Below are 27,606 nucleotides of genomic sequence, written 5' to 3' on the forward strand. Positions count from 1 at the left end.
ATGCCTTGCAGGTTGCCAGGGTACTATCCTGCTCTGTCATTGACCACCCAGAGGGCTCTAATGACCTCTGAGACCCCTGGAGTGGCCATCACGCCTGGTCTTGCTTGTGGTGACCAGTACTAATCAGTGCCCTGGTCAGGCCTTGTCGGTGCAGCTGATGATTCCCAGGTCCCTGAAGAATGCGGCCTAAACTAGGCTGCGCATATTTAAATGAGCCTAATGGATCATTTAAAGATAATTATCTCGATCATGACCAGAGAAGGCATGATCCAGATCATGGTGAACGCCATGGTTGGGTGACTCGCACGAGGGTTTGTGGCTGGCATGAAGGCCGATTTGGGCATCTCTCGTGATGTTCCTGCCACTCCCAGATCGGTGCTGGGCGCAACACGAGGGGAAAATCTCACCCATTGTGTTGGAACAAAACTGAGTCTCTTGTTTCCAAATTTTCCAGGGAGTGTAGAAGCCAGCCAAAGTAATCAGAAAACAAACCATGTTCATATGATACATAAATGGTACATGAAACCGTCTACATGAGAAACATCGATAGTGGATCGCCTTGGATCCTGGAATTATTGTCTCTGAGACCAGACCCCTTTAATACTAAGTGAACATGGAGGGATGGATCATTTGTAAACACGTGGACCAGTTGAGGAATAGAGAGATACTCCAGCACTCAGTGTTGCCATCAGGAAATGTTTTCAAACCTGTAAGCACTGACGTATCTGCTTGACCTGTTATAACATAACTGATGTTTCCATGGAAGCAAATAGTGATGAATCGCCTGTGTCAGAAGTGCTCATAATTGCAGTTCCAGTGGAAACATCTCAGACAGAAGAATTATGTCGCTCTACACGAAACAGAAACCTCCTCAAAGACTCAACTTATAATTGTCCAACTCATGTGCATAATGTTTAGTTAGCATTTAGGACAGGGTGAACTTTTGTGGGCGGCACGGTAGCATGGTGGTTAGCATAAATGCTTCACAGCTCCAGGGTCCCAGGTTCGATTCCTGGCTGGGCCACTGTCTGTGCGGAGTCTGCACGTCCTCCCCGTGTGTGCGTGGGTTTCCTCCGGGTGCTCCGCTTTCCTCCCACAGTCCAAAGATGTGCGGGTTAGGTGGATTGGCCATGCTAAATTGCCCGTAGTGTCCTAAAAAGTAAGGTTAAGGGGGGGGTTGTTGGGTTATGGGTATAGGGTGGATACGTGGGTTTGAGTAGGGTGATCATTGCTCGGCACAACATCGAGGGCCGAAGGGCCTGTTCTGTGCTGTACTGTTCTATGTTCTATGTTCTAACTAGCTTTTGAAGATTGGATGAAGGAGTTAAAGGGGAGGAATATGCCAATTGTCCCTTTGAGGGGAACACGGCAGCGTAAGGATGACTGGCCTGTGTGACTAATCGGGACTCCGAGGCAGAGACATTTTGGGAGGTAGCTACAACCATGTAGCTGCTGTACAATTCTTATTAATAAATAACTTTTGTGCTCTCTAATGATGTCTGTGAAAGTGCATCTGTAAACCACTCAACCCCCATACCTCTCATCCCCTTCACCACCCCTCACTCACTTATAATTTTGTTGAAGAGAACTCACAAGCCCAAAAATAACAAAATGTGGGACTCTGCGGTTGCTGACCCCAAAATCACGCTTGGCGTTCGGCTGGAGAATCAACGTTTGCGCCGAAAAAGGGGGTGGCACTGCTTTTGTGATGCTCCACTCCCTCGAAAATGGAGTATGCTGCACACCGTTGGGACGGCCTCAGGACGTCACCTGAGGCCCTCCCCCGATGCTCCACCCCTGATGGGCCGACATCCCAATGACATGGGCACTTATCCTATTTTTGTCGGAACTCTGCGTGGTGTCCAGCGCCGCCACAGTCAGGTGAGGAGCCATTCCGCTGACAGGGGGCCTTTTGTCAGGGCTGGGGGACTGGTGGGAGGGGCTAGCTGTCCCCCCGCAAAGGAGAATCGGTGCAGCTTTTGCATCATTTTTTCTGACGTAAAACGCCACTGTTCCCACATCGGCGTCAGCACTTATCTGCAAATCGGAGAATACAGCCCCATGTATATTTTTCAAAATAAACAATCACATGTTCCCCATGACAGCTGTGTAAATAAACTCTGAAGGGCAGGATCCATTAGTGCTTTGGATTGACATCTGGGGAATTTTGAACTTCCACAAAACACTTTTCATGTTTCAGCTTTCCAATTGTCAGATGTAACAACCTGGTAACCATATTAATTTATGTCACTTGCCTTTTCCACACAGCACTGACATTGCCCAATTCAATAAACATTGATATAACTCATGCTGCAGCATTTCATGATCAACTTTAAAGTAGGAAACATCATTTTACTCACCTTTTCTATTCTTGCCATCTCCATTTCATGCTTCCATTCTGTCGGTGTGACCACTAGGATACCAAGGGCCCTGTTACATGCAGTTTTCATTCTGGGAAGTTGGGGCTTGATAGTGTTGGGCTTCCCATCTCTGGAGGCAGCTCAGAGGCGGCCATGGAGATGCATGCGTACGGAGGTGGTCTGATTGGAAGGCGCATCTCAGTTCTATGAGAATTAAGCCCCATTTACAAAAGGCTGTTAAGCCCGCTGACCCTGATCCCTCACCTTTCAACCACAGACCCTCCATGTCACCTCACATCCCCATGCCACCTTTGGGTCACCCCATGATCCTGTGCCCCACCATGCCATCTCACATGCCTGTGCCACCTCCGTAGTCACTCACCCAGTAACCAACATGAGAAGACCTCAGGAGCCATGTGGAGATGAATAAAATTAAACTTCTAACAATATAATAAAACTCCCACACATACGCAAACAATCCAGAGGAAAAGCTTTCATTCATGAAACTCACTCAAAGGTTTTAAATCCCCTCCTCGTCAATCTGTTATAAAAATAAACAAATGTCTATGGAATGACTGTATAATAGGCAGATGATTCTTTAAAAGTCTCTTAAACTATCAACCAAATTGTGAACTCAGAAAAGGCCCTTCAGCCCACCGTGTCTGCACCGATAAAAAACAACCGTCTATATATTCTTTTAAAAAAATAAATTTAGAGTATACAATTATTTTTTTACAATTAAGGGGCAATTTAGCATGACCAGTCCACCTAACCTGCACATCCTTTGAATTATGGGGGTGAGACCTATGCAGACACGGGAAGAATGTGCAAACTCCACATGGACAGTGACCCAGGGTCAGGATTGAACCTGGGACCTCGGAGCCGTGAGGAGGCAGTACTAACCTCTGTGCCACCGTGCCACTCCCACCTATATATTCTATTTTACAAAAGAGCCATAGAGGTCTACATTATTCTAGATGGTAGGGGTAATAGGTTTGGAGGGTGCTATCAAAAAACCTTGGCGAATCCTGCATGCAGATTGTAGATAGTGCATTTTTATGGAAGGGGTACCAATCAAATTTGCTCCTTTGGTCTGGATGTTGTTAAACTTCTTGAGTGTTAAGCTGCACTCATCCAGGCAAGTGAAGGATATCCCACCATGGTCCTGATTTGCAGATGTTGGACATGCTTTGTGGAGTCAGAGGTGAGTTACTCTCTGCAGGATTCTGACGCTCTGGCTTTCTGTTCTAGGCTCAGTATTTATGTGGCTAGTTCAGTTCAGTTTCTGGTCAATAGCAACACCCAGGATGTTGATAAAGGTGGATTAAATGAAAGTAATGCCATTGAGTATCAAGGAGTGATGGTTAGATTATCTTTTGTTGGAGATAATCATTGCCTGGCGCTTGAGTGATGAAATGTTACTTGTCAACAGAAGCCTGGACATTGTCCAGGTATTGCTACATTTGGACATGGACTGCTTCAATATCTGAGGAGTCCTGAATGGTGCTGAATATTATGCAATCATGAGCAAACATCTCCATCTCTTCAGGAGCATCTATATCTGCACAAATTCATGATTCCCATTCTGCAGGCAAAGGACTTTGGAATAACAAAAATGGGGTCTGTTTGAACTCAGCATTATTTTCGAATGGCTCAGTAGATTTGTGTTTTGTACCTGTGCTATACCAGCAAAAATGGTATCATCTAGAAACGTAGGCAATACATTTTCATCTGGGCCCAGCCCCCATTTTTGAAGGTTCCTGTAGTCATCCCAACTATGTGAAAACCTGGCCCCAAGTATTGAGAGCTGCTGTTTTCTTGCTGAGGTCTGGGAATCGCTCAAAATGTATCCAACAGAACATCATTGATCCCAGAGAGACCCTGCAGAGTATCAATTTACTTTCAAAAAAGTCTTGTCATATCCATTGGGAATTGTAGATTTTGAATCAACTTTTCTTTTTGTACGGTCATTTCCAGTACAGGTGAGTTGAGGCAAGTGTCTCTGATAGTTTGATTGTTCACTCAGGAACTGCCCCATCTTATATTTTAGATTGGATTTGGATTTTGTTTATTTTCACGCGTACCAAGGTACAGTGAAAAGTATTTTTCTGCGAGCAGCTCAACAAATCATTAAGTACATGAAAAGAAGGGAAACAAAATAAAATACATAATAAGGCAACACAAGGTGCACAATGTAACTACATAACACTGACATCGGATGAAGCATACAGGGGTGTGGTGTTAATGAGGTCAGTCCATAAGAGGACCGTTTAGGAGTCTGGTAACAGTGGGGAAGAAACTGTTTTTGAGTCTGTTCGTGCGTATTCTCAGATTTTTGTATCTCCTGTCCGATGGAAGAAGTTGGAAGACTGAGTAAGCCGGGTGGGAGGTGTCTTTGATTATGCTACCCGCTTTCCACAGGCAGCGGGAGGTGTAGATGGAGTCAATGGATGGGAAGGCACATTTGTGTGATGGACTGGGCTGTGTTCACGACTCTCTGAAGTTTCTTGCGGTCTTGGGCCGAGCAGTTGCCATACCAAGCTGTGATGCAGCAGATAGGATTCTTTCTATGGTGCATCTGTAAACGTGAATAAGATTTAATGTGGACCTGCCGATATTCCATAGTTTCCTGAGGAAGTATAGGCGCTGTTGTGCTTTCTTGGTGGTAGCGTCGACATGGGTGGACCAGGACAGATTTTTAGAGATGTGTACCCCTAGGCATTTGAAACTGCTCACCATCTCCACCGCAGCCCCGTTGATGCTGACAGGCGTGTGTCCAGTAATTTGCTTCCTGAAGTCAATGACCAGTTCTTTAATTTTGCTGGCATTGAGGGATAGATTGTTGTCGCTGCACCACTCCACTAGGTTCTCAATCTCCCTCCTGTATTCTGACTCGTCGTTATTTGAGGTACAGCCCACAATGGTCTTATCGTCAGCAAATTTGTAGATGGAGTTGGAACCAAATTTTTGCCACGCATCCGTGTGTGCAGGGAGTATAGCAGGGGGCTAAGTATGCAGCCTTGCGGGCCCCGGTATTGAGGACTATTGTAGAGGAAGTGTTGTTGTTTATTCTTACTGATTGTGGTCTCTGGGTTAGAAAGTCGAGGATCCAGTTGCAGTGAGGAGCCAAGTCCTAGGTTTTGGAGCTTTGATATGATGGTGGCTGGGATTATGGTGTTGAAGGCGGAGCTGAAGTCAATAAATAGGAGCCTGATGTAGGATTCCGTGTTGTCGAGATGCTCTAGGGATGAGTGTAGCGCCAGGAAGATGGCTTCTGCTGTGGACCGGTTGCGGCGGTATGCAAATTGCAGTGGATCAAGGCATTCTGGGAGTACAGAGGTGATTCGCTTCATGACCAACCTCTCAAAACGCTTCATTATGACTGAAGTCAGGGCCACCGGATGGTAGTCATTGAGGCACGTTGCCTGGTTCTTCTTTGGCACCAGTATGATGGTGGTCTTCTTGAAGCAGGTGGGGACCTCGGAGCGGAGTAGGGACAGGTTAAAGATGTCCGCGAACACATCTGCCAGCTGGTCCGTGCAGGCTGTTAGTGCATGACCAGGCATTCTGTCCGGACCCGTCGCCTTCCAAGGGTTCACTTTCAAGAAAGCCAATCTAACTTCGGAAGCTATGATGGTGGGTATGGGAAATAGATGCAATAGATCTGAACCCACTCACTTGATCCAATCTATAAATTAGGGAAAAAAGGAAATAATCTTTTACATATATTTATTGAATCTTTCTTATTGTTCAGTCAATGTCTGGTGAAAGTATTTTTTTTATTTTACAGCTAATGCTTACTATGGTTGTATTTATTTTGTTCAAGTGTATAAATATAACAATTGATTTATCTGAGTCACTTAATTTTCCTTTTCAGTTCTTAGTTCTTGAATTTTTCACGTACTTTCCAGATCAAGCCAAGGCAGAAACCTTGTTATAAAGAAAGAAACAGTAGAATGATTGCTACCAGCCATAATAATAATAATCTTTATTGTCACAAGTAGGCTTACATTAACACTGCAATGAAGTTACTGTGAAAATCCCCTCGTCGCCACATTCCGGCGCCTGTCTGGGTGCACAAAGGGAGAATTCAGAATGTCCAAATTACCTAACAGCACGTCTTTTGGGACTTGTGGGAGGAAACCGGAGCACCCGGAGAAAACCCATGCAGACACAAGGAGAACATGTAGACTCCCCACAAACAGTGACCCAAGCCGGGAATCGAACCTGGGGCCCTGGCGCTGAGAAGAAACAGTGCTAATCATGCCGTTATTATGGAGAACATGAATGTTCAAAACCTTTTCCCAAGAGTTTGCTGAACCATTTGCCCATTCCAGAAAAATTAATCAATTTCTATATATGTTACAAAACACCTTTTTCAAAAATAGTTAAAACACTCCCATTAATATCTGTGCATGTATGACAGGAGTTAAACATTTCTGCCAGTGTTAAGAATTTTTGTTTTTCTTTAATTGCATTTTTAATGTTAACTTAAATTTCAATTTGTTTCAAATTATTATTTTTTTCTTAAATGGCTATTTACATGTGCAGGGTCACAGCCAATCATTGTTTTCCGCAATTTGGAGTGAAGTTACACTTCAGTCTGGCTGATATTTGCAGTCCAGAGCAGGCAGAGACAGGGACGTACTTAGTATGCATAGTCTGACTGCTGCAATCATACATGGTTGGGGGGGCTAATCTGGCAGGTTATTCAAAGTATCTGGCAGAGATTAATGTAACTGGCCGTCCCTTTCAATCCCAAAGCCTCCTAGGTGATTGACACCCTGTGGAAGTGATTCTTGATTATGACTGCATCTGGGGCAAAGACTTGAGTCAGGTCTATGCATTGGAGAAGGATGAATGATCCTTTCTAATCCTTTTGACAGACAACTTTATAGCCGGGGGTTTCCAATTACGTCCATATTGGGCTATCTTTGTTCAGCACATCAGCGATTGCACAATCTGCGGCCAACAGAGAAACTGGACTGGTTTGAGTTCCTGGTGATGGTAACTCATTTCTGAGCAAGCATCAGCGATAAGCGGTTGTATTGCTTTTATTGATCTGATTGAATGTATAGTCAATCAGCCTTTTGAAGATAAAAGAACTGCACTATACATTCCAGCAAACTGGTGTACAGCAATTCCAAGATCATTAATTTGTTTACCAAGGGAAGTAGGAAGTAAAGCAAGCATTGATCAAACTGTTTAAAGTATGCCCAATGCTGGCAACCGAGTACAATATTTTGCATCAAACTCACCATCATAACAAGTCTGTTTCAATTGTTAAGTCTTTAACTCAAGGTCTACGTCCTACTTACACCCCATTTATCTTCCTGTTGGCCACATATATGTTGGAGCCAAGTCAATAAAACAATTCTCTACTTTTCTTCCTACAACTTGAGCTGACTCCAACTTCTGATGCCTCTGAGGAGCAGAAGCCTCCATTTTGCCAGAACAAGGCCAGGCACCCACTACGATTATTTGAATAAGCACTTGAGATGGATTACGGTTGAAGCTGCAGTGGCAAGCTGACGTTCCACCTTACCACAATTCTGGTTAAAAATGCCATTTTGGGCTTGGTACTATTTAATCCTTTGACTTTTGTTGGCAGTTTCAGGATTTGAAACCAATGAAGGTGAAGGAAAAAATATATTTCCAAATGAGTTTGGTGTGTGACGTGGAGGGGAGCATGGTGTTGATGACGGGCTGATTTTTGCGGATGCCACAGCCCCTGTCCCTCTGGTTAAGAAGTCCCAGCAGTGCCAGTCAGGAGCAGCAGCTACAGCTCGGACGACGGGCAGGCCAACCACACTGAGGAGCCCAGATAAGTCTCAAATCAGAAGTTCTAGCAAGGAGGTAGGGATGGGAGTGGTGGTGGTGGGGGGTTGGGGGGGTGGAGTGGGGGTTGTTAAAGAGGGGGAAAGTTAAATGGGGGTGGTGACATTGGGATGGTGTCCCCAAATGATCCATGGCCGGAAAAGAACAACTGCCCCTCCACTCCTTGCTCGACATCAACCCAAGTAGTTAACCTACTGATTTCTATATGGCGTGGGCCTCCCCCCCACCCCTCCCACCCCCCCCCCCCCCCTTAAACTTAAAATAGAGACCTAAGCCTTGTCCAAACCAGTTGATTCTCTCAGCACGTGGTGTGAGTCTGTGCTGGGCTGGATGAGTTCTTGTTACACTGAGAGGCAGCACCCAGAATGAGCGGGAACTGTGGTGCCATCTGCCTTTATAGTGTGTGTATTCTAACTGGTGATTGGCTGCGGTGTTTGTACATGGTGATTGGTCCCTGTGTGTGTCCATCAGTGTGTGTCTGCACCATGATATACTGGTGTATATTATGACATCCTCCCTTTTATAAAAAATGTTGATATAGGCATGTGATGGATCCAATTTCAGGAGCACCCCGTCGACAACCGCCAGGTCATCACAGACGTTGTAAAATTGCGGGTATTGGCCCTTGAGCCACCCGTCTGACATTAGACGCATCACCCGCTGCAGAAGTGGATCAGCCGCTGTCTCGCGGCGAATTTGCATCAGTCGTACATCCGAAGCTGGCAAGTGGGAGGCTGCAAGCTGAACTTGAGCATCTATTTGGCAAATGAAGCCGTTGTGATCACACAGAGTTGTGATCGACCTTGAGAGGGCATCGGCAACGGCAAGATCCTTGCCAGGGGTATAGACCAGTTGAAAGTCGTACCTGTGCAGCTTGAGTAGGATACAATGGAGGCGAGGCGTCATGTCATTCAAGTCCTTTTTGCTAATATTTACAAGCGGGCGGTGGTCAGTTTCAACCGTGAACTGCGGAAGTCCATAGACGTAGTCGTGGAACTTCACGACTCCAGTGAGAAGGCCGAGACACTCTTTCTCAATTTGCGCATAGTGCTGCTCTGTGGGGGTCATCGCCCGCGACGCATATGCAAGGGGGGCCCATGACGAGGCCTCGTCTCGTTGCAGGAGCACGGCACCAATCCCCGACTGACTGGCATCAGTAGCGATTTTGGTCTCCTTGGTCGCGTCGATAAAGGCCAACACTGGAGCCGTGGAAAGCTTGGCCTTCAGCTCCTGCCATTCACGCTCATGAGCGGTGAGCCATCGGAAATCTGTGGTTTTGTGAATCAGGTCTCTGAGGGCCGTGGTGTGTGAGGCGAGAGTCGCGATGAACTTCCCGAGGAAATTCACCATGCCCAGGAACCGGAGGACCGCTTTCTTGTCCTCGGGCATCTTCATGGACGTGATTGCTGCAATCTTGTCCTCGTCTTGACGCACCCCCTGGTGGGAGATGTGATCCCCCAGAAACTTGACACTCGAATGGCCGAAGGAGCATTTGGCCCTCTTGAGGAGGAGGCCATATTCGTGGATGCGCCTGAAAACGTGCTTAAGGCAGGCAATGTGATCCTGCGGGGTGGTTGACCAGATAATAATGTCATCGACATATACCCAGATGCCGTCGATCCCCTCCATCATCTGCTCCATGATCCGATGGAAAACTTCGGATGCAGAAATGATGCCGAATGGCATCCGGTTGTAGCAGAACCAGCCAAAGGTGTGTTGAACGTACACAGCTTCGTGCTTGACTCATCTAGTTGGATCTGCCAGAAACCCTTTGAGGCATCCAGTTTTGAGAATAGTTTGGCGTGGGCCATCTCGGACGTGAGCTCCTCACGTTTTTGAATCGGGTAGTGCTCCCGCATGATATTCTGATTCAGATCTTTAGCATCAATGGAGATCTGCAGCTCGCCGGACGGTTTCTTGAAGCAGATCATGGAGCTTACCCAGTCTGTGGGTTTTGTGACCCTAGAGATGACTCCTTGGCCCTGGAGTTGTTGCTTGAGGCGGTCCTTGAGGGGTGCTGGGACTCTGCGAGGTGCGTGAACAACAGGCGTGGCGTTGGGCTTGAGTAAGATTTTGTACGTGTACGGGAGCATGCCCATGCCTTCAAAGACATCATGGTATTGCTGGTGATGGAGTCGAGTTGCTCCCTGAAGTCTGTGTCAGAGGATGCAGACACATCGCTTGAAGAGAGAGAGTGTACTCTCTGCACTAAGTGGAGCAGCTTGCATGCCTACGCACCAAGCAATGAGGCTTTTGAGGCAGCAACAATCTCAAATGGGAGAATGGCTTTGTGAGCACGATGTGTCAACTCAAGGTGGCAGGAGCCGCTGGCAGCGATGGCATTGCCATTGTAGTCCAGCAATTTACATGCAGATGGCAGGACAGCAGGCTGTACGCAGAGCTTGCGAAAATGAGACGACGCAATGAGATTGGCAGAAGCGCCAGTGTCCAGGCAGAGCCTGACAGGGGGCCGGTTGACCATAAGGGTGGCACACCACTCGTTATCCTGTCCGATGCTGTGGACGTGGACAGGTTCAGTGCCACGCTTGGGAGACATCCTGTTCGTGGTAACGACCCCGATTTGGAACGGGACCTGTAGGTCATCGCAGGCACAGTGGGAAGCAAGGTCCGGAGTAGGTTCTTTGATGGCAGGCTGGATAGCCCTGACGTCTCTGTGGGGCTGGGTGGACCTCCTAAAAGCAGCAGGCAGGGAAGATCTGCACATTGTAGCGTAGTGGCCTCGTTTGCCACACTGCAGGCAGTGTCGGGACTTTGCGGGACATTGCTGCTTTAAGTGGGCGGAGCCGCAGTTGCCACACGCCGATGCGTTGGGACGTTCGTCGCGCAACCGCGCATGTGCGGGGCGATCCAGCGTGGCATGCACCTGTGCGAAGCGGTCTGTGACGTTAGCACGCTCGCTGCGTGTAAGCGCAGGACTCCGGGAAAAACGCGCAAAATGGCCACCATCGTTCAGATCCAGAGCCTGAAAAGATTTAATCATTTGGACCCGTTCTGCCTCGTAAGGGGCTTGCCGCGCTGTTTCAGCGGCCTGGATGCAGGAGTAGCGCATGGAGGCATGTTCATGAGGTACACAGGTCTCAATGGCCGTAGAGAGAGTGAGCTGCTTTACTTTTAGTAGCTGCTGGCGCAGGGGCTCAGATTGAACATCAAAAACAATCTGGTCACGGAGCATGGAGTCAGAGGTGGACACGTAGTTGCAGGACTGCGCAAGGACGCGGGAGTGGGTAATAAAGGACTGGAAAGGCTCGTCCTTACCCTGAATTCGCTGCTGAAACATGTATCTCTCGAAGCTCTCATTGATCTCGACCGCGCAGTGGCTGTCGAACTTTGGAATTACGGTCTTGAACTTCAATTTGTCCTCCCCCCTCAGCGAAGGTGAGCAAGTTGAAAATGTGCAGAGTGTGGTCCCTGGCTGTGAAGAGGGAGAGAGCAATCTTCCGTGCATCCGAGGCAGCTTCCCGGTCCCTGGCCTCGAGGTACAGCTGAAAGCGCTGTTTAAAAAGTTTCCAGTTCAAGCCCAGATTACCGGCAATGCGGAGAGATGGCAGCGGGCGAACGGAGTCCATTCTGTAGGATGGCGCGAGACTGGTGGAAGGCAGATCACTGAAAGGTAGGTCTCAGAAGTGCTAGCATCCCTCAACTTCTGGTACCATGAAGTGTTGGCTAGTGTAGACTTGAGAGATGAACAGACACTTCCAACACTGATGAAGGTTCAACTCAATTTTATTAACTATTTCTAACTATCTAACACATGTTGACTGTGGGTCTAAATGATGCTAACTTAAACTAGAGACCTAAGCCTTGTCCGAACCAGTTGATTCTCTCAGCACGTGTTGTAAGTCTGTGCTGGGCTGGATGAGTTCTTGTTACACTGAGAGGCAGCACCCAGAATGTGTGGGAACCGTGGTGCCCTCTGCATTTATAGTGTGTGCATTCTAACTGGTGATTGGCTGCGCTGTTTGTACATGTTGATTGGTCCTATGTGTGTCCATCAGTGTGTGTCTGCACCATGATATACTGGTGTATATTATGACAGGAGGGTAATTGCAGTTTGGTGGCCATGAGGAGGCAGGGGGCAGGGTGTCATCAAGGGAAGGGGATGACTCTCAAAGGGGCCCCCGATTCCCATTGTCAGGATCCTCAAACATACATGATGCCTTTGGACGTCTTCCCCTTCCCTTATCCAACAAGGTGCATCTTGCCCTTTCTACCGCTACTGTCTCTTTTCCAGTTACAGCTTGTACTGTACTTCCTGGCCCCCTGTCCTCCCCTCATTCTGCAGTCCAAGAGGAACGTATTTGCAAGATGCTGATAACCAAACACTCTGTTTCTCCTGATGACCCCAATAAAGTTTCCAATAATGTAGAGTAGCACAATGCTTAATCTTTTGAGGTGAAGCCCTCAGATAATTCCTGGAAGAACTGTTTCTAAAACTGGTTCATGTGTCCCAGAAAGTGTTTGAAAAGGCTTCTTCAAACCGTTGGGAGCAATGTGATTTAACTTTGAGGTGATAAACCTATACCTAAAAGATAATAAAACTTAAAGTGGGCCAAAAAGCGTTCAGCAATCACTTCCTCCTAATTAGCAGGTGGCTGTTCGTAGAGGTTGTTACATCAAATGCTGTCCAACAAAAAGGCCACATTGCCTCCTTAATTGCCTCCTCCAGCAGGCAATTTGTGTGGAGTTAAGCTGATTAGTGGTCCTCCAGGTGGCTATTTCTCAAGTGCTTCAAATCCTGTACCAAGCTAGTGGCTTGTGCTGAATGGAGGCTAAACCTGGGTTTCAGCTTAAGACCCCAACTTGGCTGGCTTGGGGGCTTTTTAGCATCTAAAATATTTAGGGGCAATCACCTGCCACTAATTTTGCATGACATGCATTCGTGTCATTAAGATGATGAAAGTAAATCTAATGTCTATTGCTCACTTCACCTTCAAGGCACGCATCAAGTGTTCTGTTGCTTTAGCCCAAATAATTGAATTTACTTTGCCAAAAAATGAAAAATATATCCAAGCAAACTATTTGTTCTGGGAAGTGTAATGGAGCAAAGATTAATATTTTATGACCTTGTCATGACTCTCAGAAATTGCCTAACTATGAGGCTTTCAAGGCTGACAGTGTATAAGTAAAGAAACTGATGGATGTGCTGTCTGTGACCCTGAGGTATTTGACTGCCCAACAAATCCACACTACAAAAAAAAGACAGTTATTTTACTGGCCTGCTTGATTGCATGCAATGACTTTGTTCATTTTTCTTTCCAGGAGTAATGGTGGATTGATGACGTGTTTTCATTATGCGTGATGTGTCAGATACTGTGTCACTTATGATTACAGTGTATTTGATCACAAGATCACTCAGTGCCAGTCAGTGCTTTATTCTGAAAGTTTAGGTGCTGATTTTGAGTACAGAGTGTTCAATTCGTTCGCCATTATAGATGGAAGAAGGAACATAATGGTCTGAAGTGTAAGTAGGTACTACTGCAGCAAAACGGGTGGTACTGAAGTGTAATTTTTATCACTGGAGTGACTAAGGGATGTTTGCTCAGCTAAAATTGTGAATTCATGGGATTGCAACATTGCAATTACTTTGTTTAAGTGTTATATTAAAAAGTTACTGCAGGAACTATTGTAAACAGGACAGCAGAGAGGGCAGAGTGTGGTGCAGAGACCTTCAATTGGAGAGCAGAAAAGGGAACAGGCAAAGGGGTCCAGGTTGCAGGCTGCAACCTGCGGTGCACAGGTAGAGGATGGGTCTTCCTGACATGTCGGAACAGTAGTTTTCCAAGGAGTATCAGGTTGTCACTTCAGATGGTAGACACCTGCAAACTGCTCGAAAAAAACACTATTTCTTGCTAAACTTTGGTTTGCATTTTCAACTGGCTTTCCAACAGTGTAAGGTGTCATTGACTGCATCTATGTGGTGATCCCTATATCGCAGATTACCTAGAGGTATTTATGAACCACGAGGTATTCTTGTCCATCAAAAGTCAGTGAGTGCACAATGAAAGAAAGATATTTTTGCAGGTATGCGCAAAAGTCCCAGTATCCATCATGATGCTTTCTTCCCATGGCAGTCCAAGCTAACTGCATCATCGGACCTGGCAGCAGACTTGAGGGGTGGCTGCTCAGAGACAAAGGATACCCACTGCAAAACCTATAGGTAACTGAGGGCAGCACGGTGGCGCAGTGGGCTAGCACTGCTGCCTCACGGCGCCGAGGTCCCAGGTTCGATCCCAGCTCTGGGTCACTGTTTACACACTCTCCCCGTGTTTGCGTGGGTTTCGCCCCCACAACCCAAAGATGTGCAGGCTAGGTGGATTGGCCACGCTAAATTGCCCCTTAATTGGAAAACATGAATTGGATACTCTAAATTTATTTTAAAAACCTATCAGGAACTGGATCAATGAAACCCAACAATGCCACCATGAAAGCCAAATGACCACCAGATGTATGATTGGACAAGCCATCAGGAGGCCAATAATGAACTTCAGGTTGTTAGAATTCCTGGGGAGACAGATGACTTTTAAAATTGGTATCATAGAATCCCTGCAGTACAGAAGGAGACCATTAAGCCCATTGAGTGCACCAATCGGCTGAAAGAGCATTCTATCTAGGCCCACTCCCCCGCCTCATCCCCGCAACCCAACTAACACATTTTTGGACACTAAGGGGCAATGGCCAATCTACTTAACCTGATCATCTTTACACTGCGGGAGGAAACGGGAGCACCCAGAGGAAACCCACGCAGTCAAGGAGAATGTGCAAAATCCACACAGTGACCCCAGGTCTGAAATGAACCCGGGTCCTTGACGCTAATTTGCAGCAGTGCTAACCACTGTGCTGCCAAAGCAATAGCTGAATGGATGACTCAAAATTTCACATTTTAACGCATTTACTGTAACAAACAGACTAACGGAACTATTACCTCTGCACTATGTTTGTAGGGAAATTATATTTTAAACTACAGAACACAACATTCAATACAACTTGAAAAAAATCACTACCAGGTACACCATTGGTCCGGGTAATTCATGTAATCCCAGATATCATCAAGCCCATTAAAAAACAACTAATCACCCAACAACCAAGGATCAACCGGATGAGAAAATGGTGCAAAGTGATAAAGTGGTTATATAAAAAAACTGAAGTCTTATTACATAGTATTTTCTCATCTATCCATGCATATATCCTTGTGCACCGAAAACTTTTTCTTTTTTCTTTTCCTACCCCTGTTTTGTGGTGCAATCTTTGTGGTTTCATAAAAAGTAGGGGCAGGCTGTTCACATCACTGCTCAGATTCAAGGCCATGACATCTGGGTTTAAGAGTCCATGAGGGCTCTGCTATTTGCATTATGAATTCTGACTGTACAGGTTAAGAGTCTGTCAAGGATAACATAGAAAGTAGGAACAGGAATAGGCCATTCTACCCTTTGAGCATGCTCCACCATTCATTGTGATCATGGCTTATCATTCAACTCAGTCACCTGTTCCCGTTTTCCCACCATATCCTTTGTTCTCTTTAGCCCCAAGAGCCATGTCTAACTCCTTATTGAAAAAATACAATGTTTTGGCCTCAACTGCTTCTGGGGTAGAACATTCCACAGGCTCAGCACTCTCTGGATGAAGAAATGTCTCCTTATCTCAATCCTAAATAGCTTACCCCACATCCTTAGACTGTGACACCTGTTCAGGACTATGCCGCCATCGAGAACATCATTCTTGCATCTACCCTGTCTCGTCCTGTGAAAATATTATAGGTTTCTATAAGATGCCCCCTAGTATCTGAATTAGTACAGCCAAGTTGGAATGTTGCGACTTATGATTTATGAAGAGATTCATATTTCACTCCAAGCTGAAATCAGGTCAACATGACAGAGTGCTGTGTGACATGTGGGCATCCTATTTGACTCTGTCACCAGATAGCTGTGATTTTTCACATCCGATATTCAGGGTATCGAGATGTCACTGATGAGAAAGCTTCCTCCTTGCCCGTTGTTAATTGCTTGTAAGTAAGCGAATGTGAGGGAACAGATTTGCTAATTAAGGCAGAACGATGGAGAGTGGGGGGAGGCTGATGTGCACATCAGGATAAAGATGAATGGCCAACTCAAGTCACCTTTCCTGACCTAATGGGCTGAATGGCATCCTTCTGCACTGTAGGGATTCCATTTTCTATGATTAACTTCACTGCATCTAGGAGCATTGCACAACATCCCTGATGATGATGTCCAGGGTCAACTCCAGCCAAACCTTCTTTTATCGCAGTGGCAGATTTTATCTTTCTATTCTTGGGAAGGGTATTTCTCTGGTGCCTCACTGTCCCTACACATATCAGGAGTCCAATACATGATACTGGACTCCCCTATTTTCAATGACCTCTGAGTCATCATTGGGACCAATGTTTCAGGTCAACAACCTTTTATTGAAAACCTTTTCATGGAACCAGAGAATGTACAGTGCAGAAGGAGGCCATTCAGCTCATTGAGTCTGCACTGGCCCTTAGAAAGAGCACCCGACTTAAGCCCATACCTCCACCCTATCCCCGTAACCCAGTAACACCACCCAACCTTTATGGACACTCAAGGCAATTTCTATTCAAGTGAATTCTGTTCATTACTGTAAAATAAATTAGCCTGGTTAAATTTAATGGACTACATTCGCAAATAATTGACTTAATTTATAACTCTAATCCAGCAGTATAACGACCTTCCAGCGGCACTTTTGCACCTGAATTTACATTATTGTCTGCTTTGCGTTAGGCAGGCAATAAAAATAACTAACTGTGAGATTGGCCAATTCACATAAAAGCACATTTTTGGACAGTGGGACGAAACCGGAGCACCCGGAGGAAACCCACGCAGACACAGGGGAAACATGTAGACTCTGCATAGATAGTGACCCAAGCCAGAAATCGAACCTGGGACCCTGGAGCTGTGAAGCAACAGTGCTAACCACTGTGCTACCATGGCCCAGTCTGAGAGAGGTGAGTGACCTAAAAGTTAACACTGTTTCTCTCTCCAATTACATGGTCTTACCTGACTGAGTATTTACAGCATTTTCTCTTTTTACTTTGGATTTCCAGCATCCACAGCAATTTGCTTTTCTCTGTCACTGACAAATATGACAGAGTTCTCTGAGGAAATGGCAGATATGGTGAATGGGATTAACGCATTGATGTGACGTACATGGATTTTCAAAAATGCCTTTGACAACCAACCACACATAGTCCTATTGGGGAAGAGTGATAGGTGTCCGATTAGGACAACGGGAGGAAATAGGATTTAAAAACTGGCCAGAAGAGAAGATTCTGAGAATAAGAATTAACAGAAATTTCTCAACTGGTTGGAAGTGGATAATGGTGTCCTCTCAAGTTCTGTTCTGCTCTTGTTCACAGTGTGCACCAATGATTTGCAGATGGGGTGAGAGATGTTCCAGGTTTGCAGATGGCAGAAAATAGGAGGGAGGTCTCTCTACTTTATTTTTCCTTCAAACTGGGCGCTCCTCCAAGATTGTGACTTCTTCCCTTAAACCATTAAAATTGTATCTTTTCTGAAAATTGTTATGAGAGCATCACTATCTGCATGTGAGAAACCTCATAACTATTGTAAAAATTGCTGGCATGATGTGTGATATCACAGAAATTCAACTTTATTTTCTCTGAATAATAGATTGAATTAAAAAGGGAACTGTATTGTTGCTCTCCTTTCAGTGGTTCCCTTGTGTACCAAATTGCCATCAGCCAGAATATGTTTACATATTTTAAAATAATCTCACAGTTGGTCATTTTTATTGCCTGCCGAATGCAAAGCAGACAATAATGTCAATTCAGGTGTAAAAGTGCCGCTGGAAGGTTGTTGTACTGCTGGATTAGAGTTATAAATTAAGTCAATTATTTCCGAATGTAGTCCATTAAATTTAACCAGGCTAATTTCTTTTTCAGTAATAAACAGAATTCACCCAAATAGAAAATGCGAGAAACAAACAGAAAAGATCTGAGAACTGATGATTGACCTCAGTTTGTGTGTTAAGCAGAAATGGGCATGTGTGTTACTCACTGACTAACAGAAAATTGAATTATGTTGGCCTTGGGCTGATATCCAAGGTGAGTTTCCTGAGTGCTCCCTCAGGTTTAAAATGGCAATTATTTTGATAAGAAATGGTGTCAGGCAGTTGAAAAGTTGAAACCCCCACCCCCCCCTTTATATCAGTTTAACTTAAAAATCTTAAAAGGCTGTGTTGCGTTTGGTTCTTCATTCTTCACGAAGGAACTCACGAAACACTTAAACTTGTCCGAACCAGAATCCTTTATTGAGTCTTGTGTGGTAAGGTAGCAATCTGATACAGAGCACGTTATCATGGAGTCTGCTAACTACTCCTCTGGAACTTACACCTAGCACTGATCATTTACATGTATGTCTTATTACCCTCTTAATCTTCTTCTGAAGATGGCCGGTTGTGTCTCCCTTTATACCCAAGTCACAGGTCACATGACCTTGGTCTAGAGACCGCTTGGTGTGTCTGTACCACCACCTGCTGATTGGAGGTTGCACACGATCCAATGATGATGTAGTCCATAGGCATATCTTCACAGGCCGAAGAAAAAAAATAGCATTTATCACATTTACTTTACCAGTCGGTGGACATGCATTGCAGTGGTTAGCACTGCTGCCTCACAGTGCCAGGGACCCGGGTTCAATTGTGGCCTCAGGTGACTGTCTGTGTTGAGTTTGCACTTCCTTGTGTCTGCGTGGGTTTTCTCCGGGTGCTGCAGTTTCCTCCCACAGTCCAAAGATGTGCATGTTAGGTGGATTGGCCATGCTAAATTGCCCCTTAGTGTCCAAAGATGTGCAGGTTAAGTGGGGCTACCAGGATAAGGTGGGGGAATGGGCCGAGGTAGAGTGCTCTTTCAGAGAGTCAGTGCAGACTTGATGGGTCGAATGGCCTCCTTCTGCACTATATGAAGTCTATGGTGTTATTATATACCCTAAATCACATGATTTTGTGTCAGAAAATTCATCAGATGTTTTAAAAATAATTGTTGCACCCTTTGGTATGTTGGGACAAAGCTCCCAAAGCTCCCACAGTCCAAAAATGTGCTTTTAGGTAGATTGGCCAATCTCACAGTTGGTCATTTATATTGCCTGCCTATCCTTGAAATAAAACATGAATCTATTTTCCTACAGAATGTTATAGAAAACTAATTTTAGCAGAGGGTGGTGAAGTTGTCAAACTCACTGCCCTATTGTGCGGTAGAGTCGGAATCATTAAATGGCTTCAAGAAGGAGATAGATATACTTCTGTTGAAAAAAAAATTAAAGGGATATGGGGAACAGGCAGGGTGGTGGATCTGAGACCAGGAAGAGATCAGCCCTGATCTGATTGAATGGCGGAGCAGACTTGAAGCGCTGAATTGCCTACTTCTGCTCATAATTCCTATGTTCCAATGTAACTTGAATTTGCTCTGTTCTTGACACTAGGCTACAGGATCTATTGACTTATTTCTTCGGTCCTCTGTCCAAAACATGTGACCTCTGCCACAGGTAGGACTAGGAGGCAGGTTCTGAATCCATACCCAGCCAGAACATGTTGTTGACACGAGTCTCAATGACACCAGCTGTCCAGTCAACTGGCCCCACCGAAAGAGCTTGCGTTGCATAGCAATGTGCACTTTTAAATGCATGTTGTATTCCAGATGTATAAATAGTGATCGTAAAGGCTCCAATTTTCTTTCCATCTCATGGCTGACCAGTAATATCTCCCGCTCATAAATAAAAGAGTATGAAGTAGGAGCAGGAGTATACCACACAACCCAATAAGGTTTCTCCACCATTCAATATCATCGTGGCTGATTTTTGGCTTCAAATCTGTTTTCCCACCCACTCCCTATATCACTTAATTCCCTGAGAGCCCAAAAAATCTATATATCCCAGCCCATTAAATGTATTCAACAAAGAAGCATCTACAACTGTCTGGGAAATGAGAATTCCAAAGGTTCACAACCCTTTGACTGAAGAAATAGTTCCTCATCTCAGTCCTAAACGATCGATCCCTAATCCTGAGAATGTGCCCTCTTGTTTTAGATTCCCCGACCAATGGAAACAGTCTCTCAGCATTCATCCTATCAAGCTCCTTCAGAATTTTGTAGGTTTCAATGAGTTCACCTCTTATTGTTCTAAACACTAGAAAATGTCAGCCCAATTTACTGAATCTCATAGGACCACCTGCTCATTCCAGGGACAAATTTATTGAACCTTGCTGTCGCTCCTCCAATGCAAGTATATCCTTTCTTAAATGTGGAGACTAAACTGCACACAGATGCAGTCTGTCATGTGAGAGTACCTTTAAGAAATGAGTGTTTATAAATGGGTGTTTATAAATGGATGTGTATATAAACATCTGTAGTGAGTGCATCTTTAAGAAATGCGTGTTTATTACTGCAGTGATGTCAGAGTGCGGGTGGAGCCGGGCTGTCTGTCAGCTTTTTACTTTTGTTTTAGGCTGTTTGCTGCAGGGTGTGTTTTAGATTCGTTTTAGAGCTGCATGGCTGCAGTCACAGCCAGAAGGTGTATTAGTCTCTCTCTCTCTGTAATCTAAAGACTGTAAATCAATTTAAAACTAATAACAGTTCTCAGTAGTGACTTTAACCTGATATGCGTCTGTTAAAAGTGTTTTTTAAAAAAGTCTTATGGATGTTAAAAGGACAGCTTAGGGATTACTTAGTGTTGTATTCTTTGGGGGTTGTATTTGAATTAATGGTTACTAAGATGTTCACTGTATGTTTTAAAAATGTTAACTTGAGTTCATAGAACAAGCATTGTTTTGCTTTAAAATTTGCTTTTCCATTTCTGCTGTACCACAGCTGTAGAGTGGGCCGTGTGCTCCCCGTACCACAAACTATTAAAAGTTGTGGGTCAGGTGAACTCCATGATACACTTTGGGGTCCTCTAAACCCTGACCCATAACAAGTCTCACCAAAACTCTGTACAAATATAGCAGGATTACTGCCTGCCATTGACATACTTTTGTCAGGAAAATAAAGGTAGTTTTAAGGGATTTATATTTGCATTGGTCATTAGAAATTAGGGGCTGGTTTAGCACACTGGGCTAAGTAGCTGGCTTTTAAAGCAGACCAAGACAGGCCAGCAGCACGGTTCAATTCCTGTACTAGCCTCCCCGAACAGGTGCTGGAATGTGGTGACTAGGGGCTTTTCACAGTAACTTAATTGAAGCCTACTTGTGACAATAAGCGATTTTCATTTTTCAAATAAGGTATAGGTGCAATCTACCGGCCGCGTCCCCCTGCAACCGGGGCACAACATGGCTGGTAAATTCCAGGAGAGGCCTCCCTGAGGATTTCCACCGGCCATTGCACTTCACGAGATTTAAACAAAAAATGTATTTTATTACAAACATTTATCCAAACAGGTTACAGCAAATAAACACCCCGGGAAGCATACTTTCCAGCAATCAACTATACAGTCTTTACAGATTTTTTCCCTTTTTCGCAATCCCAAAATGTGTGCGCATGATTCGCTGGCCCCCGGCCACACCTCTCACACTCATCTGCTACCCCCTGAAAGAACCCACTAATTCTCGCTCGAGACATATGCATCTTGTGCACCAACTAGCGGCCAGGTCTCTGGCACTGAGTCTGGCTCTGGGGATCAGAAGGGAAGGGGGGAGCATAGAAAAGCAATAGCAATAGGAGATTCAATGGTTAGGGCAATAGATTGGAGATTCTGTAGTCGCGAGCGAGACTCCCGGAAGGTATGTTGCCTCCCGGGTGCCAGGGCCAGGGATGTCTCGGATCGTGTCTTCAGGATCCTGAAGGGGGAGGGTGAGCAGCCAGAAGTCGTGGTGCACATTGGTACCAACGACGTAGGTAGGGCAAGGGGTGTGGAGGTAATAAACAAGTTTAGGGAGTTAGGCTGGAAGTTAAAGGCCAGGACAGACAGAGTTGTCATCTCTGGTTTGTTGCCGGTGCCACGTGATTGCGAGGCTAGGAATAGGGAGAGAGTGCAGTTGAACACGTGGCTGCAGGAATGGTGTAGGAGGGAGGGCTTCAGGTATTTGGATAATTGGAGCGCATTCTGGGGATGGTGGGACCTGTACAAGCAGGACGGGTTGCATCTGAACCAGAGGGGCACCAATATCCTGGGGGGGAGGTTTTCTAGTAGTCTTCGGGAGGGTTTAAACTAATTTGGCAGGGGATTGAGAACCAGATTTGTAGTCCAGCAACTAAGGAAGCCGATATTCAGGACGCCAAAGCATGTAGTGATACAGTGGGGAAGGTAACACTGACAAAGGAGAGTACTTGCAGGCAAGGAGATGGGTTGAAGTGTGTATACTTCAATGCAAGAAGCATCAGGAATAAGGTGGGTGAACTTAAGGCATGGATAGGTACTTGGGACTACGATGTGGTGGCCATCACGGAAACTTGGATAGAAGAGGGGCAGAAATGGTTGTTGGGGGTCCCTGGTTATAGATGTTTCAACAAGATTAGGGAGGATGGTAAAAGAGGTGGGGGGGGGGGGTGGCATTGTTAATTAGAGATAGTATAACAGCAGCAGAAAGGCAGTTCGAGGGGGATCTGCCTACTGAGGTAATATGGGTTGAAGTCAGAAATAGGAAAGGAGCAGTCACCTTGTTGGGAGTTTTCTATAGGCCCCCCTAATAACAGCAGAGATGTGGAGGAACAGATTGGGAAACAGATTTTGGAAAGGTGCAGAAGTCACAGGGTAGTAGTCATGGGTGATTTCAACTTCCCAAACATTGAGTGGAAACTCTTTAGATCAAACAGCTTGGATGGGGTAGTGCTTGTGCAGTGTGTCCAGGAAGCTTTTCTAACACAATATGTAGATTGTCTGACCAGAGGGGAGGCCATATTGGATTTGGTACTTGGTAATGAACCAGGGCAGGTGATAGATTTGTTAGTGGGGGAGCATTTTGGAGGTAATGACCACAATTCTGTGACTTTCACTTTAGTAATGGAGAGGGATAGGTGCGTGCAACAGGGTAAGGTTTACAATTGGGGGAAGGGTAAATACAATGCTGTCAGACAAGAACTGAAGTGCATAAGTTGGGAACATAGGCTGTCAGGGAAGGACACAAGTGAAATGTGGAACTTGTTCAAGGAACAGGTACTGCGTGTTTTTGATATGTATGTCCCTGTCAGGCAGGGAAGAGATGGTCGAGTGAGGGAACCATGGTTGACAAGTGAGGTTGAATGTCTTGTTAAGAGGAAGAAGGATACTTATGTAAGGCTGAAGAAACAAGGTTCAGACAGGGCGCTGAAGGAATACAAGACAGCCAGGAGGGAACTGAAGAAAGGGATTAGGAGAGCTAAGAGAGAGCATCAAAAATGTTTGGCGGGTAGGATCAAGGAAAACCCCAAGGCCTTTTACACATATGTGAGAAATATGAGAATGACTAGAGCGAGGGTAGGTCCAATCAAGGGCAGTAGCGGGAGATTGTGTATTGAGTCTGAAGAGATAGGAGAGGTCTTGAACAAGTATTTTTCTTCAGTATTTACAAACGAGAGGGGCCATATTGTTGGACAGGACAGTGTGAAACAGACTGGTAAGCTCGAGGAGATACTTGTTAGGAAGGAAGATGTGTTGAGCATTTTGAAAAACTTGAGGAAAGACAGGTCCCCCGGGCCTGACGGGATATATCCAAGGATTCTATGGGAAGCAAGAAATGAAATTGCAGAGCCGTTGGCAATTATCTTTTCGTCCTCGCTGTCAACAGGGGTGGTACCAGAGGATTGGAGAGTGGCGAATGTCGTGCCCCTGTTCAAAAAAGTGAATAGGGATAACCCTGGGAATTACAGGCCAGTTAGTCTTACTTCGGTGGTAGGCAAAGTAATGGAAAGAGTACTGAGGGATAGGATTTCTGAGCATCTGGAAAGACACTGCTTGATTAGGGATAGTCAGCACGGATTTGTGAGGGGTAGGTCTTGCCTTAAAAGTCTTCTTGACTTCTTTGAGGAGGTGACCAAGCATGTGGATGAAGGTAAAGCAGTGGATGTAGTGTACATGGATTTTAGTAAGGCATTTTATAAGGTTCCCCATGGTAGGCTTATGCAGAAAGTAAGGAGGCATGGGATAGTGGGAAATTTGGCCAGTTGGATAACGAACTGGCTAACCGATAGAAGACAGAGAGTGATGGTGGATGGCAAATATTCAGCCTGAAGCCCAGTTACCAGTGGCGTACCGCAGGGATCAGTTCTGGGTCCTCTGCTGTTTGTGATTTTCATTAATGACTTGGATGAGGGAGTTGAAGTGTGGGTCAGTAAATTTGCAGATGATACGAAGATTGGTGGAGTTGTGGATAGTGAGGAGGGCTGTTGTCGGCTTCAAAGAGACATAGATAGGATGCAGAGCTGGGCTGAGAAGTGGCAGATGGAGTTTAACCCTGACAAGTGTGAGGTTGTCCATTTTGGAAGGACAAATATGAATGCGGAATACAGGGTTAACGGTAGGGTTCTTGGCAATGTAGAGGAGCAGAGAGATCTTGGGGTCTATGTTCATAGATCTTTGAAAGTTGCCACTCAAGTGGATAGAGCTGTGAAGAAGGCCTATGGTGTGCTAGCGTTCATTAGCAGAGGGATTGAATTTAAGAGCCGTGAGGTGATGATGCAGCTGTACAAAACCTTGGTCAGGCCACATTTGGAGTACTGTGTACAGTTCTGTTCACCTCATTTTAGGAAGGATGTGGAAGCTTTGGAAAAGGTGCAAAGGAGATTTACCAGGATGTTGCCTGGAATGGAGAGTAGGTCTTACGAGGAAAGGTTGAGGGTGCTAGGCCTTTTCTCATTAGAACGGAGAAGGATGAGGGGGCGACTTGATAGAGGTTTATAAGATGATTAGGGGAATAGATTGAGTAGACAGTCAGAGACTTTTTCCCCGGGTGGAACAAACCATTACAAGGGGACATAAATTTAAGGTAAATGGTGGAAGATATAGGGGGGATGTCAGAGGTAGGTTCTTTACTCAGAGAGTAGTGGGGGCATGGAATGCACTGCCTGTGGAAGTAGTTGAGTCGGAAACGTTAGGGACCTTCAAGCGGCTATTGGATAGGTACAAGGATTAGGGTAGAATAATGGAGTGTAGATTAATTTCTACACTCAGCACAGTAGCATTGTGGATAGCACAATTGCTTCACAGCTCCAGGGTCCCAAGTTCGATTTCGACTTGGGTCACTGTCTGTGTGGAGTCTGCACATCCTCCCCATGTGTGCGTGGATTTCCTCCGGGCACTCCGGTTTCCTCCCACAGACCAAAGATGTGCAGGTTGGGTGGATTGGCCATGATAAATTGCCCTTAGTGTCCAAAATTCTATGATTAACCTAAGACAAAGGTTCGGCACAACATCGTGTGCTGAAGGGCCTGTTCTGTGCTGTATTTCTCTAACTTAAACTGTTTCAAGCTCATCCTTGCACAAGAGGAGGTCCTGTTAACCCTATGCAGTGCCTCACTCCATACTCCCTAATTGATCTCCCTCCCCTCCCAACTCCACTTTCCATTTCTCCTTAACCTTCACCACCCGCTCACCTCCCTGCTACCCGGAGCGAGATCTAACCAGATCTCACGGGATGTCGTCACCTTGATCCCGCTCACAATGGGCGGGACCCAGAATTCCATGGCTGAGTGAGTTCAAGAACCCACTTAGCCAAATTTCGCACCGGATCTGACGGCCACCCGGCATCTATCAGCCTCGCCGTGGAGACCCCAGCTGGACAACGTTCAGTACTGGCCCCCACAAATGAGGACCAGGCGGAACGGTATGTGGGGTGTCTCCTAGATAATCAGATGCCCCTAGGTGGTTGGCCTCCCGGCCATGTGGCACCCTAGCACTGCTGGTGCCACTCAGGCACCTTGGCACTGCCAGTCTGGTACCCTGGCAGGGTTATCCTGGCAGTACCACCTGGGTGCTATTCTGGCTGGGAGGAGTACCCAAGTGGTACTGGCAGGGTAGCACTGCCAGTGTGCCAAATGCAAAATGCTAAGGGAATGCATACTTAAGAGGGAAGGTTTTAGCGTGTGCTTTTGGGAGTAGAGTTTAGAAAGCCTCACGTGGCAATCATCTGGGGGGAGGATTCTGAAGATACATCCACAACCATTCACTTGGGGTTCAGAATGGAAAGTGTATTTTTCCACAGTCATCCAGTGTGTTTAAAAGGGTGTTTGTGTTGGGACCACTGTTGATTAAGATGTACTTTGTAATCAGTGTTAATCCTAACACCTATTGTGATTGTTGAGATAAGAGGTGAGTAAGGGCATATTTTATCATAATTCAATGTTTTCATGTTTAATAAATGTTTTTTTCTTGTTAAAACTAATTAGCGGCCTTGTGACTCTGTTCCTCTCCATTTTATTGCAAAATGTAAATGCTATGGTCTTTTGAGCCAGGGTTCCATTCTGGGATCTTCCTGTCCAGTTATGTCATCAACTGGGATCGTAACATTTTGGAAAGATTTACGGGTTGGTATTCAACCTATTTGACCATGTTACGAATGCACCTCCCTCAAGTATTAAATTCTGGAATGGGACCTGAACCCAGAGTTTCTGTCTCAGAGACAAGGACGCTACCCATTGTGCCACTCGACATCCTTACTGACCTTATGCAATTAAATTATTAATTCTTAATAGCTCACCACATTTTTAAAGATACAATGTAAAAAAAATGTGCTGATGAATCAGAGGAAATGTTGAATTACAATACACATATTTATCGTTGACCTGTTAATTGAGAGTTTAAATTTATATATGAATTATGATTTGCATCACCAGTAGAAATATCCATCACCATACACTATGACAATCACTCATTATTTCATGTGCCACACTTTAAAATTATAATTTCAAAATTTACATTTAATGACCCAAGTTCAGATATGTAAAATTATTTTCATGGTTACCATGGAATTCTCCGGCCGTTGGGATTCTCTTTTCCTTCCGGCAACGAACTCTGCCCACGGGTTTCCTGGTTATGCGGAGTATCTTCTATAGAAATCCCATTGGTGGTGGTGGGGGCGGTGTGGTGATTAAACAAAAGGAAGATGGTGATTTAGCAAAAGCAAGCAGCAAAGACATAGGTTTCAAAAAGTGATAGATTGACTCTAAGGGCAGCCCGGTAGCATGGTGGTTAGCATAATTGCTTCACAACTCCAGGGTCCCAGGTTCAATTCCCTGCTGGGTCACTGTCTGTGTGGAGTCTGCACGTTCTCCCCGTGTCTGCGTGGGTTTCTTCTGGGTGCTGTGGTTTCCTCCCACAGTCCAAAGACGTGCAGGTGAGGTGGATTGGCCATGATAAATTGCCCTTAGTGACCAAAAATGTTTAGGAGGGGATATTGGGTTATGGGGATAGGGTGGCAGTGAGGGCTTAAG

This window comes from Scyliorhinus canicula, chromosome 15 (genome assembly GCF_902713615.1).
Source record: "Scyliorhinus canicula chromosome 15, sScyCan1.1, whole genome shotgun sequence".
Taxonomy (NCBI): Eukaryota; Metazoa; Chordata; class Chondrichthyes; order Carcharhiniformes; family Scyliorhinidae; genus Scyliorhinus; species Scyliorhinus canicula.